Raw genomic sequence first — 23,204 nt, 5'->3', positions numbered from 1 at the left:
TACCCACTGCATGGCCCAAGATTCCATTCCTTGAAATCTGTGAGGCCAAGAACCCCAGGTCAGAGAACAAGAGGCTTGCCACCATCTTGGGAGCTCTAGGAGCAAGGACCCCCCCGGTAACATTTTGACAACCATGAAGGGACCTCCAAAGCGGTGAGTAATATTGGACCACTTTCACTTGCTATTCTGTCCTATCCTTAGAATTGGAGGAAAATACTGGCACCTGTTGGCTGGTTAAAAACAATTAGTGTGGCTGCTGGACTTAAGACTCAGGGGTAAGGTTGTCTGGGAAAGGGCTTTCTAACAACCCCCATCCCTTCTGGGTTGGAAGCGTTGGTCTGCCTGGAATCAGCTTCTGCTTTCAATTTTCCTGGGGAAGCCAAGAGTCGACTAGAGGTGGAAAGCTGTCGTCCTGAACTCTCGGCATTAGTCGGTTGAGATCATGGTGCAGCCAGAAGTCTCTATTCAACAGTCACCCATGCGTGTGCCCCTACCTTTCCTTCTGACCCATACCTCCTGGGTCCCGACCACAACTTTCTTGAAAGTATAGCCCCAAAATTCTTCTTACCTCTGAATCTATGTCCTCATCCCTGCCTCCTAGGTACTAATGGTTCAGACTTTCATTTCCTCTAGCAAGTTGTATTCTCAAAGGGATCTAAGGAAGCTCTATGCTGCATCCTTAGGCCCCTAGGCTATGAACCCAGAGAGTCTTGTCTCTGGTGTCCCTCCCAATTTAGGCATACAGCTCTCAATATCGGCAATTATGTGGGACCCATTCCCCAACACCCTTGCCAGGGCCCCAAGTTTGTAAATGGCTAGGAGAAAAGAGAAAGAGAGAGAGATAGAGGGGAGAGAGAGAGATCAAAGAGGAAGTCAAAGAGAGAAAGAAAGAGAAAGATAGAAGTAGTAAAGAAAAAAACAGTGTGTCCTATTCCTTTAAAAGCCAAGGTAAATTTAAAACCTATAATTGATAATCGAAGGTCTTCTCCATGACCCTATAACACTCCAATACTACCTTGTGGTCAGTGTAAGCAAGGGCTTATCCTGAAAACACTGAGACCACTGACAACCTGCAGACTTCCTATCAAAAATTCTTAACCCAGGAAACCGCGGATGGCCCAAATGCATTCAATCTATAGCAGCAATTGCTTTGCTAACAGAAGAAAGTAGAAAAGTAACTTTTCAAGGAAATCTCATTGTGAGCACACCTCACCAGCTCAGAATTATTCTAAGTCAAAAAAGCAAAAATGTAGCTTACTAACTCAAAAATCTTAAAGAATGGGGTTATTCTGTTAGAAAAAGGTGATTTAACATTAACCACTGAAAATTCCCTTAACCCAGCAGATTTCCTAACAGGGGATTTAAATCTTAATGATCATACAAAGATCCAACTAGACCTAGGAAGAACTCCCTTCAGGACAGGATGATAGATGGTTCCTCCAGGGTGATTGAGGGAAAAATAAAACACACACACAATGGACATTCAGTAATTGATAGGGAAGCTCTTGTGGAAGCTGAGTTAGGAAAATTGCCTAATAATTGGTCTGCTCAAATGCACGAGCTGTTTGCACTCAGTCAAGCCTTAAAGTACTTACAGAATCAAAAAAAACTCACTCTATTGCAATCCTGACTCAAAATGTTACCTACACCCTCTCTGAAACGAATTTGCGCAAGAACTGTTGTTGATAGGAATGCATCTTGATGGGGCAGCTGGGTTGTTATGAAATACTCAGGAACCCAGCCCAGCTCTAGAACTCACCTCTGAGCGCAAAGGCAATGTTGGGCACGCTGGTAAAGGACCACTAGAATCCAGCAGCCCAGACCCCTTTCTTTGTTGTCAAGAAGGGCGGGAAAACAGGTGCAGGACTGCTACATTGCTGAACGTAACTAATCCGATAAGCAGAGGTCCATGGGTGGTTACGCACCCTGGAAAGGAGTAAGCATTCGGACCATAGAGGATGCTCTAGGACTAATGCTCATCGGAAAATGACTAGGGGTGCTGGTATCCCTACGTTTCTTTTTCAGATGGGAAACGTTCCCCCCAAGGCAAAAACACCCCTAAGATTTATTCTGGAGAATTTGGCCCAGTCAGAGCATATGTACCTTTTTTCCTGTCAGACTTGAAGCAAATTGAAATAGATCTAGGTAAATTCTCAGATAACCCTGATGGCTATATTGATGTTTTACAAGGGTTAGGACAATCCTTTGATCTGACATGGACAGATATGTTACTGCTAGATCAGACACTAACTCCAAATGAGAGAAGTGGTGCCATAACTGCAGCTCGAGGGTTTGGCGATCTCTGGTATCTCAGTCAGGTCAATGATAGGATGACAACAGAGGAAAGAGAACAATTCCCCACAGGCCAGCAGGCAGTTCCCAGTGTAGACCCTCACTGGGACGCAGAATCAGAACATGGAGATTGGTGCTGCAGACATTTGCTAACTTGCATGCTAGAAGGACTAAGGAAAACTAGGAAGAAGCCTATAAATTATTCAGTGATGTCCACTATAACACAGGGAAAATAAGAAAATCCTACTGCCTTTCTGGAGAGACTAAGGGAGGCATTGAGGAAGCATATCTCTGTCACCTGACTCTGTGGAAGGCCAACTAATCTTAAACGATAAGTTTATCACTCGGTCAGTTGCAGACATTAGAAAAAAACTTCAAAAGTCTGCCTTAGGCCTGGAGCAAAACTTAGAAACTCCATTGAACTTGGCAACCTCAATTTTTTATAATAGAGATCAGGAGGAGCAGGCAGAATGGGAAAAATGGGATTAAAAAAAAAAAGGCCACCGCTTTAGTCATGGCCCTCAGGCAAGCAGACTTTGGAGGCTCTGGAACAGGGAAAGGCTGGGCAAATCAAATGCCTAATAGGGCTTGCTTCCAGTGCAGTCTACAAGGACACTTTAAAAAATATTGTCCAAGTAGAAATAAGCCGCCCCCTCATCCATGCCCCTTATGTCAAGGGAATCACTGGAAGGCCCACTGCCCCAGGGGACAAAAGTCCTCTGAGTCAGAAGCCACTAACCAGATGATCCAGCAGCAGGACTGAGGGTGCCCGGGGCAAGTTCCAGCCCATACCATCACCTTCACAGAACCCCGGGTATGCTTGACCATTGAGGGCCAGGAGGTTAACTGTTTCCTGGACACTGGTGCAGCCTTCTCAGTCTTACTCTCCTGTCCTGGAAAACTGTCCTCCAGATCTGTCACTATCCGAGGGGTCCTAGGACAGCCAGTCACTAGATACTTCTCCCAGCCACTAAGTTGTGACTGGGGAACTTTACTCTTTTCACATGCTTTTCTAATTATGCCTGAAAGCCCCACTCCCTTGTTAGAGAGAGGCATTCTAGCAAAAGCAGGGACCATTACACACCTGAACACAGGAGAAGGAACACCCGTTTGTGTTCCCTGCTTGAGGAAGGAATTAATCCTGAAGTCTGGGCACCAAAAGGACAATATGGATGAGCAAAGAATGCCCATCTTGTTCAAGTTAAACTAAAGGATTCCACCTCCTTTCCCTACCAAAGGCGGTACCCCCTTAGACCCGAGGCCCAACAAGGACTCCAAAAGATTCTTAAGGACCTAAAAGCCCAAGGCCTAGTAAAACTATGCAATAGCCCCTGCAATACTCCAATTTTAGGAGTACAGAAACCCAGTGGACAGTGGAGGTTAGTGCTACATCTCAGGATTATCAGTAAGGCCATTATCCTTCTATACCCAGCTGTACCTAACCCCTTATACTCTGCTTTCCCAAATGCCAGAGGAAGAAGAGTGATTTACAGTCCTGGACCTTAAGGATGCCTTTTTCTGTTTCCTGGTACATCCTGACTCTCAATTCTTATTTTTCTTTGAAGATCCTTCAAACCCAATGCCTCAACTCACTTGGGCTGTTTTAACCCAAGAGTTCAGGGATAGCCCCCATCTATTTGGCCAGACTTTAGCCCAAGACTTGAGCCAGCTCTCATACCTGGACACTGTTGTCCTTCAGTACATGGATAATTTACTTCTAGCCACCTGTTCAGGAACCTTGTGCCATCAAGCCACCCAAGTGCTTTTAAACTTCCTCGCCACCTGTGGCTACAAGTTTTCCAAACCAAAGTCTCAGCTCTGCTTACAGCAGGTTAAATACTTAGGGCTAAAATTATCCAAAGGCACTAGGGCCCTCAGTGAGGCTCATATCCAGCCTATACTGGCTTATCCTCATCCCAAAACCCTAAAAGCAACTAAGAGGGTTCATTGGCATAACAGGTTTCTGCCGAATATGGATTACCAGGTACGGCAAAATAACCAGGCCATTATATACACTAATTAAGGAAACTCAGAAAGCCAATATCTATTTAGTAAGATGGACACCTGAAGCAAAAGTGGCTTTCAAGGCCCTAAAGAAGGCCCTAACGTAAGTCCCAGTGTTAAGCTTGACAATGGGGCAAGACTTTTCTTTATATGTCACAGAAAAAACAGGAATAGCTCTAGGAGTCCTTACACAGGTTTCAGGGACCAGCTTGTAACCCGTGGCATATCTGGGTAAGAAAATTCATGTAGTGGCAAAGGGTTGGCCTCATTGTTTACAGGTAGTGGTGGCAGTAGCAGTCTTAGTATCTGAAGCAGTTAAAATAATACAGGGAAGAGATCTTACTGTGTGGACACCTCATGATGTAAACGGCATACTCACTGCTAAAGGAGACTTGTGGCTGTCAGGACAATCATTTGCTTAAATATCAGGCTCTATTAATTGAAGGGCCAGTGCTGCGACTGCACACTTGTGCAACTCTTAACCTAGCCACATTTCTTCCAGACAATGAAGAAAAGATAGAACATAACTGTCAACAGGTGATTGCTCAAATCTACGCCGCTCAAAGGAACTTTCTAGAGGTTGCCTTGACTGATCCCTACCTCAGCTTGTGTACTGATGGAAGTTCCTTTGTAGAAAAAGGACTTCTGAAAAGCGGGGTATACAGTGGTCAGTGATAATGGAATACTTGAAAGTAATCCCCTCACTCCAGGAACTAGCACTCAGCTGGCAGAACCAATAGCCCTCACTCAGGTATTAGAATTAGGAGAAGGAAAAAGGGTAAATATATATACAAACTCTAAGTATGCTTACCTAGTCCTCCATGCCCATGCAGCAATATGGAGAGAAAGGGAATTCCTGACTTCCGAGGGAATACCTGTCAAACATCAGGAAGCCATTAGGAGATTATTATTGGCTGTACAGAAACCTAAAGAGGTGGCAGTCTTACAATGCCAGGGTCATCAGAAAGGAAAGGAAAGGAAAATAGAAGGGAACCGCCAAACGGATATTGAAGCCAAAAGAGTCACAAGGCAGGACCCTCCATTAGAAATGCTTATAGAAGGACCCCTAGTATGGGGTAATCTCCTCCAGGAAACCAAGCCCCAGTACTCAGCAGAAGAAATAGAATGGGAAACCTCAGGAGGACATAGTTTCCTCCCCTCAGGATGGCTAGCCACCAAAGAAGGAAAAATACTTCTGTCTGCAGCTAACCAGTGGAAATTACTTAAAACCCTTCACCAGACCTTTCACTTAAGCATTGATAGCACCCATCAGATGGCCAAATCATTATTTACTGGACCAGGTGTTTTCAAAACTATCAAGCAGATAGTCAGGGAGTCAGGGCCTGGGAAGTGTGCCAAAGAAATAATCCCCTGCACTGCAGGCCACACATTTCAATTCCTGTATCTTTAACCTTCTTGTTAAGTTTGTCTCTTCCAGAATTGAAGCTGTACAACTACAAATCGTTCTTCAAGTGGAGCCCCAGATGCAGTCCATGACTAAGATCTATCGCAGACAACTGGACCAGCCTGCTATCCTATGCTCTGATGTAAATGACATTGAACGCACCCCTCCCGAGGAAATCTCAACTGCATGACCCCTACTACACCCCAATTCAGCAGGAAGCAGCTAGAGCGGTCATTGGCCAACCTCCCCAATAGCACTTGGGTCTTCCTGTTGAGAGGGGGTGCTGAGAGACAGGACTAGCTGGATTTCCTAGGCCGACTAAGAATCCCTAAGCCTAGCTGGGAAGGTGACCACATCCACCTTTAAACACAGGGCTTGCAACTTCGCTCACACATAACCAATCAGGTAGTAAAGAGAGCTCACTAAAATGCTGAATAGGCAAAAACAGATAGTAAAGAAATAGCCAATCATCTATCGCCTGAGAGCACGGGGGGAAGGACAATGATTGGGATATAAACCCAGGCATTCGAGCCGGCACCGGCTACCCCCTTCAGGTCCCCTCCCTTTGTATGGGAGCTCTGTTTTCACTCTATTAAATCTTGCAACTGCAAAATAATAATAATAATAAGCACAGTTAATTATGTCTACGATATAAAGTATGATAAATGTGGAGATAATAAGCATGATATAACTGAATTCTTTGAAGCTTTAATGAGAATATGCAGTTCTTTTGATCTTGCATAAAATCTTTTAACAAGAGTAAAGCACACTACTCTTGTGCTTAATAAATATTTGGTCTAGCAAATATTTATTAAGCACCTAGTATGGGCTAGGCACTATGGTAGATGCTGGGGAGAGGCAGTGATGAGCATGGTGGTCTGAGAATTTTGTTGGCTGAGCTTACAGGGTATTGCTTCCTCTAGGAATCCCTCTGGCTTGGGTTTGGGTGTCTCCTCTTGGTGATCACACAATAAGATGAGCATACCTTTATTGTGTTTTCCTCTAGGTTGCACTTATATCCAGGTTGCTTATATCTTTCCTACTTAATTGTGAGTTCTTTGAGAGTAAGACCTACATTTCATTCATCTTCGAATCCCTGGTTCTTGGGGCATAGTAGGAGTTCAAGACGTGTGTTGCCCTGTACTTGAAGAGACATGGAGGGTGTGTACATGCCCTAGGACATTCTCTAACTTCCATCTTAAGCAGTAAGGTGCCTACTGACTAACTCTCTTAGGTGACAAGCAAAATCAGTGAATGTCATTGATATGAAATCTGATATGATGAAAAAAGAAATGTGTTTATCAAGACCATGCCCACGCTTTTAAAGGAAAATTAGTCATTGTTTTAACAACCAGAAATGATTCTTCATCTCAGATGTCTCCCTCTTTCCTCAACTGAGCCTATGCAACAGCTTTACCTGCCATGTTCCAGCTCATTCTTGCCCTGAGATTAGCAACAGAGAGCTGGGAAGCAGGGAGGGGAGGATGATGTTATTAAGGTGATGACCCCTGCTTTTGCCTGCTTTACTCTCAAGTTTTAGAAAAAGACACAGTTTAGGTTTTAAGCTAAGGTTTACCAGAAAAAAAAAAAAAAAAAAAAAAGAACCAAATTCCGATGTCGGATCTCCAGGGAAATAAAAGGATAAATATTCAAATTCACCTGAACTTCTCAAGGTCAATGTGTTCTATGTACAAATTGTATTAAGACAATTATATCACGTAAGCATTTCTCTCTGAATAAGAACTAATTCTCTGCCCACACCCAGCAAAATGTTATTTTTTGTTCTAAACTTCTCTCAAAGGCAAATGCTTTCCCACACTTAGAAATGCATTCTTGGTCCTCTGAGTATTAGTTGTATGCCAAGATTCAAAGTTTAAATTCTAAACACTTTTGTTTAGTTTTTAAAGCATACACTATGGCAGAAAATTATGCTTTTTTAAAGGTTTGACTCAAATAATCACTATTTCTAGGGATTATTGAGAAAAATACTTTTAAATTAAGAAATAGAAGAAGAAATTTCACCAGAAAATCTCATTTTGTTGAGACTATAACAAATATGAGGATATTGAATCAAAGGCCTGCGTCCTTCTAGACCATTATTTTGCTACCATAATACATTAATATACTTATAAATATATTATTATTGCCCAGGTTGAGTTGGATTTAAATTAACAGCCCTGCATCAGCCTTTGAGGAAGTCTTTAATATAATGACACACAGCTCTTTCATTGTCTTTACTCTTTAACATTTACCAACTTTTTAGATGAAAATATAGATGGTATACTTATATTGTGATATGTATTTCTTATAACTTTCTTCCTAATTATAAAATTAATGCTTAATACAGATGATTGAGGAAACATGGGATGATGGTGGTGGGTAATCATCCACAGTAGTGTGGCTTTTCTTTTTCATTAACAAATTGTACTTCTTGAATAATTTATCAAGGCTCTGAAATATTTTTATATTTGTCAGAATGCCCATTTCATAGACCTAGCAACCATTAGCTAAATTTGTGAATGACCTGGAGGTGAAAGGAATAGCTAGTATGGTAGAGGAAAGAATTAGGATTCAAAACCCTCCATAGGCTGAAAGAATTGGTTGAAACACAAGATAAACTGTAGCAAGAGCAAATGTAGTCTAGGCACAGTGGCTCATGCCTATAATCCCAGCACTTTGGGAGGCCAAGGGGGCAGATCACCTGAGGTCAGGAGTTTGAGACTAGCCTGGCCAACATGGTGAAACCCTATCTCTACTAAAAATTAAAAAAAATCAGCTGGGTGTGGTGGCATGTGCCTATAATCCCAGCCACTTGGCTGACTGAGGCAGGGGAATTATTTGAACCCAGGAAGCGGAGGTTCCAGTGAACAGAGATTGTGCCACCTCACTCCACCCTGAGCAACAAAGCAAGACTCCCTCTCAAAAAAAAAAAAAAAAAAAAAAAAGTAATGTAAAGTCCTGGTATAGAAACAACTGTCCCTGCATAGGAAGAAGGCAATGCATCAAAATAGGAGTTCCTGTGGAAAAGGCTGGGTATTTCTAGTTGATGAAAATTTCGCCAGAATTGGGTTTTGGTTTATAATTGGGCTACCAAAAAAGACAGTGTAAGCTGAGGTATCATCAGTGAAGTACAGAATCCAGATGGAAGGGAAGAGGTGTTCTTACCATGTCCACATGGTTCAAGCTACACCTGGAGTATTGTTTTCAATTTAAGGACACATTTAAAGATGGCGTTAATAAAACATGAGCCTTCCCAGCTGAAAATTTTTGTTGAAATCATGTTATATAAGAAAGAGTTGAAGTGACTGAATATTCAGCTTGAAGAGAAAGAACTAAAGATAAACATGTTAGCTGCCTTCCACAATTGGAAAGAATTTTTCTGAGCTGCCCGGAAACCATATCTAGAAACAAGGAGTAGAAGAATTGTCATTCAGATTTCAGCTTAAGTGACACTGCCTCAGCAGTATCTTGCCTTGAAGTAGCCACCAAGTAATTAGTACATAACTGATTTAGCCTTTTGTATATTAGGTATCATTATCTATTCACTAATTTTTTTCTATGAACTTAATTCATTAATTTATTGTCTGTTGGTCTGTTTCTTCTCACTAGAACATCATTTCCCTGATAGTAAGTTTCCCTCTGTCTTGTTCACAGTTATATACAGTACCTTGAACAGTACTACTATAAATTTATTGAATGAACTCATTTATGGGAAAGCAGATTTTGGCTTAATAGAGAAAGAATTTTCTTTCTGTGGGAAAGGGGGAAGAGCTTTCAACCACTGAAGATGTTTTACATTAACTAGTTTTATCTTCATACCATTTGTCATCAGCCAGTTTTTGAGCACTTATATGCTACACATAGGCATGGAAGACATGGCTCAGAGACAGTAACTTTGCCCTAGCTCATGTTGTTAGAACTGAAAATTGTAATCCATCTTGTCTGTTTCCAAAACCACTGGGCTTTCCACTATACCATAAATGGAATAGGGGTTTATGATGATGAATTTTCCCATCACTGGTGGACTTTAGGCAAAGACTAGATGATCATCCATTGGGATACTAAATTATGCTAACTAATGGATTCTTGAGTTGAGTGGGATGGTGGACTAGATCCAACTCTAAGATTCTGTCGTTCTGTGATAGAAGCTGTCCATTCACGATAGAAAGAAATTCTATGACAGGATTTCTTTATGTTGGAAATAACAAAGAAGAAAGGAAACCTTTTTTGAAACTGTTGCTTGGAACCCAAGAATGTGAACTTACACAATTGCCAAAATGTTATCCCTTAATCCTAGCTGGATGGTGAACTTGCATTTCAAATACAATAGCTCCTATAGTCCACAAATAAAAAATGAAAACCAAAACTTTTAAACTATAAAATGGAAAGTTTTCAATGAAGTAAGCAAATTGTACAATAGTTTCATAATTGTTCTGGGTGTCCAAGCAAAGCTCACATAATGAAGTCTTCTTTTTTTTGAGATGGAGTCTCACTCTGTCACCCAAGCTGGAGTGCAGCGGCACAATCTCGGCTCACTGCAAGCTCCGCCTCCCGGGTTCAAGCAATTCTCCTGCCTCAGTCTCCCAAGTAGCTGGGACTACAGGTGCCCGCCACCACGCCTGGCTAATTTTTTGTATTTTTAGTAGAGACGAGGTTTCACCATGTTAGCCAGGATGATCTCGATTTCCTGACTTTGTGATCCGCCCATCTTGGCCTCCCAAAGTGCTGGGATTACAGGCCTGAGCCAAAGCGCCCGGCCACATAATGAACTCTTAAAGGAACGAAAGAATAAAAAATAGATGCAGATACTGGCAATGTCACAAGAGTCATTCTTCAAAAGGAATTAGTCTACCTATTACAGTTTTAGTGTTTATAGGATTAGCTGATACAAATCACTTGAAAATGAAACTGTGTTGTATTCAAGCTATTTATTACATTACAGCTTGAATATATTCAAAATTATGGCAGTGGTTTGGGTCGTTTTGCTTTGTTTTGTTTTTGAGACATGGTCTCACTCTGTCACCCAGGTTGGAGTACAGTGGTGCCATCTCGGCTAACTGCAACCTCCACCTCCTGTGCTGCAGCCATCCTCTCACCTTAGCCTCCCCAGTAGCTGGGACTACAGGTGTGCACCACCATACCCAGCAAATTTTTGTATTTTTGTAGAGATGGAATTCCCCCATGTTACCCAGGCTGGTCCTGAACTCCTGAGCTCAAACAATCCACCTACCTCTGCCTTCCAAAGAGCTGGGATTACAGGCGTGGGCCATGATGTCTGGCCCATTCTTTTTAATCACATACTGAATTTTTTTGGTGAGGGGCCAGTGTAAATCAACACAATTCCTTAATTAGAAATGCTCACCGCAGGTGTCTGAAAGTCTTTACATTTGGACTTGTGAACAAAAAATACTTTGCAAAAAGAGTGTTTTATGATACATAGGTAAAATAATAAACCATGGCTTCTAGATGATCATAACGGACTAACTTTGTGAGAGAGCATTTCCAAACTTTTAAGCAAGTTTCAACTTCCCAATTTTGCTAATTATTTTTGGGTTAGCTTTTCTCCCCGCTAGACAATGCCTCACTCTGCCACCCAAGCTGGAGTGCTGTGGTGATATCAGCTTACTGCTATCTTAACCTCCTGGGCTCAAGCGATCCTCCCATCCCAGCCTCACAAGTAGCTGGGACTACAGGTGCACCACGCCAGGCTAATTTTTTTTTTTTTTTTTTTGGTAGAGCCAAGGTCTCACTATGTTGCCCAGGCTAGTCTCCATCTCCTAGGCTCAAACAGTCCTCCCGCCTCTGCCTTCCAAAGTGCTAGGATTACAAGTGCCAGCCACCATGCCTGGCCTGGTTTAGCTCTTTAATGCTTATAAATAAAAATATTCCTACATAATACTCTTAAAAGTCTGTAAGTTTGTCAGCTATTCATATGAAATTAATATGCTTTTTGATTTACATAAAAATTAAGAGTAAAAGTAACATACTGTCTGTAGAATGTTAAAAATTAGCATGTTTAATCAATCATTACAACATGAAAGTGACTTGTGGTAGCCAAAGGAATCATAAAATCACTGAAAGTGAAAAAGTCAAGTGAATTCAGGGCAAGGTAGATGATTACTAAAAATGTATTTACAAAACTGGATGAAAAGAGTCTTTTCTGGATGCTCATCTAGCATACAGAAATTGCCTGGCAAACGTCAGTTTTCTTCTTTACTATTTATTATATATTCAATAGTTGGCAAAAGGAAACATAGCTATGTAGTTTTGTCTTATTTTATACTATATGTCTATGTACTACTTTTTTTTTTTTTTTTTTTAACCAGACTTAAAAGAGATGGCTCTTTGGGTAGAGGGGATGGTACAAGAAGAATCACAAACTTTCATTAAAATCCCTGATAATAATTGGATGTATTTATACATTTCTGGTGACTTATAATTTTCAGAGAGCTTTCATGTTAATTCTTTTAATCCTCCCAACATGTTCCTTAAAAGTATGAGTTGAAATTTTGTAAAATAAGTATCTTAAATGGATTATTGGAATTTGCTTTAATGGTCTTTGTTAGTAAATTACAATCTTATCACGTCTTCATTATGTAAACCTGAACAATTTTAAATCAATTTGCTTAATTTTGCTTTAACAACAATGACAAAAACAAAACAAAACAAACAAAACCTTTCTAGCTATTATATAATGGGTCCTATCTCCTTGGCATAAGATTTAGAATAAAAAGTCAGTATGTAATGCCTCCCTATTATAGGCCAATTATGAAATAAACTACTAAAATCTATTTGTTCTTTTGTGTCAGCGTGGTGGGATCCAAGACCAGGAGTTCCATTATTCTGCCTTTGGTTGAAAGCAGCACCCCAAACTCCTTATCAGAGAGTAAGTATAATTCATTCAAAATGATTCTTTCATATAAACATCCTCATTATGTTATAAAAATTTAAGCATCTCTTGGAGCAACTTATCACTATGCAATTCCCAGGAGAAAATTAAAACTTTTGAAAACAACTGAAAATACATGATGGTGATCAACAGTGGAGAAAAAGCCAAGTCAGACATAGGAGAGAATATAGTGTCTGGGAGAAAGCAGCCCACAGTTGTATGCCCACAGCTGAAACATGTGGAATTCCTGATGGCTGGAGCTACAGTAGCTTATTCTCAGACTAAGGTCAATTGTAGTATGCCAACATCCTCATATTCTGCTGAAACACATTTGCCAAAATTGTTCTTTCCTTCATTATATATGCTACTTTTCCTTTTCTCCTCTGGATAGCCCACATTTTTAAATACGTAATTCACTGTCAGAAGAAGATATAATTTCTTTTAAACACATGTAATATATGAAATCATGCCTTTACATCACAAGAATCTTTAGATGTTCTGACTTAGTCTTTATAAAGGTGTTTATTTTAACTCCTCTAAGGAAAAGAATGCATCAATAACATCATGCAATAATAGATTATTATTAAATGTATTGAGAGTAACCCAAATGTTTATGATTTCTGGTTTTACAATTTGGCATTTTTATATGAGTAAGTATAAAGAAAGTGCTTATTTCCAAGATTAAATAAATTCCTGTAGATTACAAAACAGCCAGAACATCTGTGCTTTGTAACCATAAGGAATATTAACACTTCTGCCCCTGCAACAGCCACACCAGCAATTATTTGTTATGTTCTTGACTTTGAACACTCTGACACAATTCATTTTGTGTACCCTGAAGGACACTGAAAACTAAACTAAGATCATTGGTACCTCTTTTGTACTAGGCATTTTGCTAGGCACTTTCATATACATTATCTAACTTAATTCTCACTGCCACCATCCAAAGTGAGTACAAGTGTTCCTAATCACCAGTGATAATTTCTCTTTGGAGAATGATCCAGATTATAGACATTACATTTAATAGCAGCAGTTTTTCTGCAGATCAAATGATGATGAGGTAATTTGAGGCTACCTTGTCCAGTGTGGCAGCCACCAGTCACATGGCTATTTAAATTTCAATCAATAAAAATGAAAAATTCAGTTCCACAGTCTCACTTGCCACATTGCTAGTGAGCAGCTCTTGCCAGCTTTACAACCCAGGAATGTCTTGTCTCAAGGACCTGAGAGCAATTTCTTTGAAATATAATTATCAAAGGATATAGTACTCGTATCTCCTAGTTCCTATGGGAGAGTAGGAGCCTAACTTCAGTGGGCATCTGCTTCAAGTTGCAAAACTATCTTCTAACATAAACATACGAGAAAACTTGGATAGTTTTACTTTGGATAAAGCCAATTAGCAAACACAGATGGCCTATGGCTTTCCTCTAATGTCCTCCAGTACTGTCCACCAGTTCAACCCAGCCCTTAAAAATCCCTACCCCCTCTGCCTCAGTGGAGTCAAGTTCAGAGTTAGTTCTGGCCTCTCATCCCTACTGCAATAGCCTTGAATAAAGTAATGTCATCCTGGCCTATTTTACTTTGGCTGGTACAATTGTTTTTTGTTTATTTGTTTGTTTTTTGAGACAGAGTGTCGCTCTGTCGCCCAGGCTGGAGTGCAGTGATGCAATCTCGGCTCAGTGCAAGCTCCGCCTCCCAGGTTCATGTCATTCTTGTGTCTCAGCCTCCTGAGTAGCTGGGACTACAGGCACCCGCCACCGCACCCGGCTAATTTTTTGTATTTTTGGTAGAGACGAGGTTTCACCATGTTAGCCAGGATGGTCTCCATTTCCTGACCTTGTGATCTGCCCGCCTTGGCCTCCCAAAGTGCTGGGATTACAGGCGTGAGCCACCACGCCCAGCCGCCTGGTACAATTTTTGCTTTAACACCAGTTTTCAGAAAATGAAAGTAGTAATTCAAAGTAGTGTAAGCCAAGTGCAGTGAACCATGCTGGAGTGCAGTAGTCCCAGCTATTTGGGAGGATGAGGCAGGAGGAACACTTGAGCCAAGGAGATCAAATGTAACCTGGGTAACATAGTTAAACCCTATCTCAAAAAAAAAGTGTAAGTCTTAGTTCATACTGAAAATAGCTTTAATGTTTTCTTAAGCTGAATGATCTACATAAGTAATCATATACAGGTAATAATATGGCAAAGTGAAATGATTTGATTACAGAAATAAATCCTATTCCAGGATTTAAGGAGGTAGAGTTGCAATTACATAAGCTATACCTGACACCACTTCAGCATCACACATATTTATCACCCGGTTTAGCTGTTCTACTGTGAATACGTGATGGAAAAGGTAGCCAAGTTTTTTGGTCTAGTAATACTTTCTTCTGGAACATGGCCTTCCTCTAGCTGAACATAGCAGAAGACCCCAGCTAGGTTCACTGATGGGTCTTTCTATAATAGCAATCTATTTCCATTATGATCTCAGGCCCGGCCAAGGCCACACACATTTCAAATCTATACTCTCAGGTCTTCCTAGAATTTATATTCTCTGCAAATTCAAGGAATTAATCATCGTGTCTTTTAGCTTTTTCTCAGAGTTTTCCCAAAGTTAAATCACTGTTAATAAAACATACATTCTTCACAGAATAAATTCAATAGTTTGTAGAGAAACAGCTCTTCAGGGTGATTTTCTTTTCTTTCTTAGTGGCATCCCAGGGGATTTACTTCCATCATCATCCGAGCACCAAAGAGGATTAAAAATGTTGGCTACCATTTAGCCCTATTTCCTGGTTGAACTACTTTTTTTTTTTTTTCTTTAACCAGACTTAAAGAGATGGCTCTTTGGGGAGAGGGGATGGTACAAGAAGAATCACAAACTTTCATTAAAATCCCTGATAATAATTGGATGTATTTATACATTTCTGGTGATTTATAATTTTCAGAAAGCTTTCATGTTAATTCTTTTAATCCTCCCAACAATCCTATGGCGTTGGTGTTCATATATGCCCTATTTTACCAAAACAAAACAAAACAAAACAAAACAAAACAAAAAACTAGGAAACTTAAAGACACGGAGTAGCAATCCAAGCTTACAGAAGAATTGTCTGCCTCCACTGTCCCCACTTCTCACGCTATTCCGATTTCCAGTTCCAATCCATGGAAACTTGTGCTTGGGCTCCTACCACTTGACTAAAACTACTCTCAACAAGGTCTCCAGTAACCTCTATGTGGAACCCTTTCAGTCCTTATCTACCCAGACTATCATCAGCACTTGATTCTGTGGGTCACACACCTGCTTGATTTCTGGAACACTACACTCATTTATTTTTTCTCTTGCTTAACCTGTTTCTCTTTTAAGGACTCCACTTCCTCTATCTCAGAGCTTCCCAACAAACAGGAAGCAAAGAGATACTGTTTCACCCATGTGGGACCTGGAAGTACAGAACCTCCTTGCTGATTGCTATCATTAGAAGCATTTTTATTTCATGCTCCTGTGATGGTCATCCAAGAAAAGTGGATCTGAAAGTGTGCCTCCCTCCTTCCCAGCATCACATGGCACTCACTGCTCTATTGAGTAGATCTGGGAGTGGCCAAGTTGGACATCAACTTTAGCAGCCCAAAGAGGAGAGTGCACAGCTCAAGATATAGCTGCCTGTGCTGGGGAAGCCAGGTAGGGGTTCTTTCCTATTGGAGCTGCACTCAGGATAAAATTCTGTCTTCAAATATATTAGTGTTTATTTCTTATGGCATAATGTTTAGAAATAAATAAATAAATATATAAAATTTGTGCTAACTACAATTTTAGTAGTATTATTTCTAGCTGCAGTATGACTATCTTAATAATGTGTTTGTTCATCAGGAGAAAATTTGATTATATTCAAAATCATCTTTGCAAGAAATTTACTATTACATTTGTCACTGAAGAAAAGGGATGATAGATTCTTTAGATATAATTCCAACTGTCATAAATTGTTAAGTGGTTATAAAAAAAATTCTCACTTTTTAAACTACCTACTCATGTGAACATTTCTCACCCATGGTAATGATCACACATAATTAGAAAGAAAGTATACCAATTTCAAACATAAAATCTGATATTAAAGAGTTAGGTTAAATATTACATCAATTCAATATTTAGCACCCCTACTACTTTTTAAAAATTTTCTTATTATAGTTGTAGAATATAAAGAAAGTATTAAGAATTGTGTCCCTACCAAAAAAAAGATGTCTTAAAATTCAATACCTCAAAATAAGACCTCATTTGAAAATAGGTTCTGATACGCTTTGGATGTTTGTGCCATCCAAATCTCATGTTGAAATGTGATCCTCAGTAGTAGAGGTAGGGCCTGGTGGGAAGTGTCTGTGTCATGGGGACAGATCCTTCGTGAATGGCTGGGTGCCATCCTCGAAATAATGGGTGAGTTCTTGTTCTATACATGCAGGATCTGGCTGTTTAAAAGAATGTGGTACCTCCACTCCCTCCTCACTCCTTCTCTTGCCATGTAACACTTCCTGCTCTCCTTTTGCCTTCCCCAGTGATTGTGAACTTCCTGAGGTCCTCACAAGAAGCAGATGCCCGTGCCACACTTCTTAAATAGCTTGCAGAGCTGTGAGCTAAATAAACCTCTTTTCTTTATAAATTACCCAGTCTCAGGTATTCCTTTATAGCGATGTAGAAACAGCCTAATACAGGGTCATTACAGATGTAATTAGTTAAAACAAAGTCATACTAATGTAGAGTGGACCTCTAATCCAATATGTGTTCTTATAAGAAGATGGCCATGTGAAGACGGAGAGACACACAAGGAGAACACCGTGTTAAGACGAAGGCAGATACTGAATTGCTGCAAGTTGAGGAACACCAAAGACTGATGGCAAACCACCAGAAGCAAGGAAGAGGCAAGGAAGGATTGCCATACAGGCTTCAGAAGGAACATGGCTCTGCTGACATCTTGATTTTGGACTTTTAGTCTCCAGAAACATGAGATGATAAATATTTGTTGTTTCAAGCCATCCAGTTTGTGGTACTTTGTTATAGTGGCCCTGAGAAACTAACACAGAAAGTAAAGAAAAATGTCATGCAGCCTTATATAAACACTCCTAAGTGTCTCACAGTTTACCCAGCATGTCATACAAATGCTATTTTCCATGTTTGCTATGACATGTAAACAGTTGGGAAGCACAGTCCACCACTATTTCTGAAAACACTGGCATTTCCTAGGAGGTTTTGTCCTTGATCCTCTTCTCCTCTCATAGTTAACCCATTCTTGCTGGGTAATTTTACCTACTCAGTTTGCACCTGAATGTTAATTATTTCAAATCTGTGTCCCCAAGGCCAGGTGTCTTTAAGCCCAGATATCTCTCTTGAGTCCCAGATTCTATACCCAACTACCTATGACACTTGGAGGTCCTACAGTCATTGAGACTCCAAAATACAATTGGGACAATTAAAAAAAAAAACAAAAAACAAAACTCTTGAGTGGCCTAAATTTAGATTATCAAGAGGGGCTTGGAGATGTAGGTGTTTGGGCATTGCTTCAGGATATAGCTTTATTATTTTCTTTTTGTTTTAGCCAGAGATCCATCCCTAGGACCTTTCTTGAGCTCATCTCCCATCAAAGTGAAGACAGTGTGAAGAATCATTCCTGGAAAATGTCATCATGTTGAGGAATATCAAATGCTGGCTAGATGTAGTATACAATCCATGACAATTCATTCACCCTAAGATACAGCCAAACGTGCCACATATAACAGCTACCTAGCTCATGGTGTTAAAAAGAAATTATTCACTGGACATTTGTTGAAAATGATAAGACAGAATTTGTTTGAGCTGCTGCAGTAGAAGAGAAAGACTTTAGTACAGAACTAAACTCAATTTTGCAGAAATAAAATGTGGGAGGCTTTTTAAACATCTGGGTGTACTAAAGAAAAAGTGCTGAAGGACAGGACGTTAGTGGGGGTTGGCTCAAAATGATTAGTCTGTCTTTATCTGTTAATTGGAGCTTATCAGAGTTAGGCTCCTACACTCCCAAGGAGACTGCACAACAGGCCCTATCTTTCTTGTTGATTACATTTCAAAGGGATGGCTCCCAGGTCCTTGAGAAAGACATTCCTGGAATGTAGAGGATACATCTCAAAGAGAGAAAAGATTTACAATAGCAAGTTTTCTAAAGTAAATGCTCTAAGAAAAGAGAGATGGGGGCCTATACTCAGGTTTTGGGCTGGAATGAACAGTAAATTCTTTTGGCAGTGTTGAGTTTTCTCAGGCAGGCATTTTAAGGAATCTGGGTTTGTCATCCTGGGAACACAGCCTTGAGCTTATAGAAACTATGCTAATGTTTGCCCACGCCTCTTAGTTGGGAGGGCAGGAGGAGTTGGGAGAAATAGTTTGTGCTTTCAGTTGCTGCTCTTATAGGCCACGATTGAGGCCTACTCAAGAAAAGGGCTTAGAGGAGCCTAACCAAAGTTTGCTCAAGGAGAGTCTTTGTCAACAACTATAGGGACCAATATAAAGTTCCTCTCATCACACTAGTGTTCTTAAAGCTGTTAAGTTTTCACTATATTTTAAATAATTAATAATCCATATTTACGCCTTTTATGAAAAGCATGGGTCAGACTAGATGAACTTGAGATGTCTATTAACATCAATGTCCAAGAGGCAGAAATTTAATTCATATTAATGGGGTTAGAATAGAATGTTTTAGAAAAGCAAATGATGAGCCTTCTGATACCTCTGTCTTTGGCTTGTATCTTTCATTGTAAGTAAGCAACTGGACTCTGTACCCTTCTTAGATATCTTGTGTTGAAACATGCTTTTTTTCTTGAAGGAAAAACGCAAATCATTGAACAGATATTTATTAAGTACCTACTATAAATTAGGAACTTTTGTAGCCATTGAAGTCACAGCAGTAAACAAGACCAACAGATGTCTGTCTTGAGGCTCACATTCTAATGCTGGGAGACAGACAATAAGTAAATAAATAAGACCATTTCAGATAGAAAATTTTATAGAAAATTACTACAAAATAACACAAACAGGGCGCAGTGGCTCACACCTGTAATCCCAGCAGTTTGGGAGGCCAAGGCGGGCAGATCACCTGAGGTCAGGAGTTCAAGACCAGCCTGGCCAACATGGTGAAACCCCGTCTCTACTAAAAGTACAAAAATTATCCAGGTGTAATGGCGCACACCTATAATCCCAGCTACTCAGGAGGCTGAGGCAGGTGAATCACTTGAACCCAGGAGGCAGAGGTTACATGAGCTGAGATTGTGCAACAGCACTCGTGCCTGGGCAATAGAGCGAGGCTCCATCTCAAAAATAATAATAATAATTCAAACAGGATTATTTTATAATAATTGTGATGTGATAGAGTGATGGAGTGGGAGGGATCTGCTTTAGATGCAGAGGTCAGAGAACCTCTCTGAGCAGGTATTTGAATGATCCTACGGGCATAACAAAGATTTGGGGGAAAAGCATTCAGGTCGAGGGCACATGTGCAAATGCCTCGATGTGGAAATAGTTTTGATGAGTTAATAGAACAGAAAGGAACAGCTGAAGCATAATGAATAAGCAGGGAGTGGTCTGAAATGTGGTCAGAGAGGAAAGTCTGGTAATACAGGGCCTTATGGGCAGTTGTGAGGAGTTTGCACTGTATTCTAACTGCAATGGAAACTTGTGAAGGATTTTAAGCAGAGGGGTGAGAACATCAGACTTATAGATAAATCTTTTTTAAAAATCATTTTGGTTTTCTGTGAAAAAAGATTGATAAGGGGCCAGATTGGAAGTAGGAGAGCAGTTTTGAGGGTATTCAAAAATTCTGGAGGAATTGTGATGATGGCTTGTTCTCAAGTGGTAGTAGTAAAAGATGGAAAGATATGAATGAATTCAAGTTATATTTGAAAGCGTAAGTGACTTGTGAGTGGATTAAGTAAATGAAAAGGAGAATAAAGCTAGATGTATTTTTGAGGGAAATACTGGAGGAAAATAGGTTTGGAGAGATGGAAAAGACTTAAGTGTAAAAGGAAATGTCAATCAGGCGCCGCATATACGAATCTAGAATTCGGGAAGGGTAAAAACTCAAGATGTCTATTTGGGAGTCATCAACATATGGACATTTCTTAAACACGCCAGCTGTAGGGTTTGGGAAACACAAAACAGAAACATTTTAACCAAATGGGCAGATGAGGCAAATGTAGTTGTCTGTGTTATTTATTACATTTTATGGTAGTTATTATGTATTGCACATATGCATTTTATATGCTATATGTTAAATGTGCCCTTAGGCACACTCAGAAATATCAAGGGGGAAGAGAGAGAGAGAGAGAGGCCTTGCCATTAAGTTTTATAGTGTTGTAATCCTCAAAATACATATCAGTTTCTCAAGTCAACAGGCTCCACTTATTATGTGTGCTCCACATAATAAGAACAGTACACTCACTGTGTGGTAGAAAGGCAGAGAGCAGAAGTATCAGTCATTATCTCCAGTGGCATTCCTACCTTATTGCTCAACAACTGTAATAAATTCAGTGACGCTTAGCTGTCACTCACTTCTGGATACAAGAGGGTGGAGCAGAAGAACTTTAAACAGAATTGCTTTCATGGCACATCTGAGGCTATGGCACATTGTGTCATGTAGGATTACTGGATAATTGCAGCAAATCTTTCATGGCACATCCTCAAAGAGTGTCAGACTGGCCCTGTAGCAACCAGCAGGCAAACTGACCATAGTTTACTTATGCGTAATCTCTATTTCTCAAGCATCAAACAAATTGTCCTTTTTATGAGATTGTATATTATCCTGCAGCAGGTCAAACAACTCTCGAATTCGGTCAACACTATTCAGATATTAGAGATGTTCATTTGGAAAAGTGTCTTTTTCATTGGCTCTGTGCTTAGCCACGGTGTAATCACACCCCCAGTCTCAGCATTATTAATAATAATGAAGTCTTAGCATTATTGTCATTTCATAACTATTACTGTGCACCCAAAGTTTAACAATGAGTTTGTAGAATTACCAAGGAAAATTATACTTCTGAATCTTGGGCTGAGTTTTACACAGCCCAATCATTATGTTAAATGATTACTTCAAGCTTTAATTTTCTATTTTTTTTAAATGAATGTCATACATTACTAATAGAAACTATTCCAATCAAGTAGTCTTCTAGTCTTGCCTAAATGCTTCCAGTGATCAAGAATTTTTACCTCCCTGACATATTCTGTTCTAAGGTAGCAGAGTAGTTTAATATTGATGTAGTTCTGGTATATTCAGCAGTGGTTGGCACATAATAGAGCTAAAAATATTAACTCACAAGCTTTGGATTAAGTAGTTATAGCTTCAGATCTCATTTCTGCTTCTTTAAGGCTGTGATATTGGAGACATTAATCTTCTAAGCCACACTTTCATCATTTATAAAATGTGGCTGAATATTTACCTTATAGGGCTTTTTGTAAGTACTAAATGTGAAGTGCTTAGAACAACATTTGGCAATACTGGTCATCAATAAATGGTAGTGAGATACAACATTATTGCCACCCTATGATGAGTTCTCCCTTGTACCTTTCACCCCATGACTCTCACCCATTTGGGCCATTAGAATTGCAGTCTAAAGCTTCCAGTGCTTTAAAAGGGTGACATCAAGTGACACAAGACTTCAGGTTGTCAAATTCTTCAAGAAGGATCTGGATGAATTAGTGACCCAATTCCTCCCCACCCTGGTTCCTCCCATTCTGACTACATGAAGATTCTGAAGTAATCCATTGGCCCTAAGAGTCAAAAAATTGGTGCGCTTCCAAATAAAAGGAATAAATTACTCTCCTCTTCTGAGCTGAGGAGGAGTTAGAGGAGAAGAAAGAATGTGAGACTTTAACAGTTCTCCAGACCCGATTCACCTTGGTGCTCCCTACCCCTCACTCAACATGGCAAAACCCCATCTCCAGTAAAAATACAAAAATTATCCAGGCGTAATGGCACGTGCCCATAATCCCAGCTACTTGGGAGGCTGAGGCAGGAACTCAGGACCTGTAGGAGGAACTCAGGAGAAGTCATCACATATCATACATGGTTTGCATACATGCAGATGTACCCACCCAAGAAGGAAGTGAGAGGTGGAGTCTCACTTGTGCCTCCTTAATTAAGTCCCATACTCTGTTGCTAGCCTGGGAGAAGGAGACCCTTTTTCTTGCCACAAAAGCACCAAGCCAAACTGGATTAACTGCATTGACTCAGAGGTGAGGCTTCATCTAATTCACAGGAAGATAGTGGAGGCCCTAGATGGGTAAATTTGTGGGCATGGCACTGTGCTGTCTTCCCACAGCCTTGAGAGTCAACAGATTATCTGAAGCATTTCCCAGGCTGTTATACTCTGGGCAACATGAAGCAGAGACTGCGAAAGGGCAAACTGTTAGGCCAAAGATCTCAGGCAGTTCCAGAGTTTTACATAGCCCAATGAGCTCAGGGAACTTCCAGATACCTTCTTTGGCTGAGAATGGTCCAGGTACAACCCTGAGAGCATGAAGACCTGAGGAATCCTCAGGCTGGGATATAAGGGTTTGGTGTGGAAACCTCAGCAGATAACATTGTGGAAGGCTGACTATCCTTGAGGACTGGATAGACCTGAAAA

The 23,204-nt window shown here is 40.2% G+C and overlaps 1 long non-coding RNA gene across 1 annotated transcript; it reads left to right on the top strand.

Annotated features, from left to right (window-relative positions):
- Positions 1-52: 52 nt before the first annotated feature.
- LOC103883823 lies at positions 53-7,302 on the top strand. The gene is made up of 3 exons (XR_004181352.1): positions 53-153; positions 5,721-5,843; positions 6,708-7,302. It is a non-coding gene; the product is annotated as an uncharacterized LOC103883823 (long non-coding RNA).
- Positions 7,303-23,204: the final 15,902 nt, after the last annotated feature.

This window comes from Papio anubis, unplaced genomic scaffold (assembly GCF_008728515.1).
Source record: "Papio anubis isolate 15944 unplaced genomic scaffold, Panubis1.0 scaffold195, whole genome shotgun sequence".
In the NCBI taxonomy this organism is placed as follows: Eukaryota; Metazoa; Chordata; class Mammalia; order Primates; family Cercopithecidae; genus Papio; species Papio anubis.
Note: the sequence above shows the minus strand (reverse complement) of the source record. Positions and strands in the feature narration are given on the sequence as shown.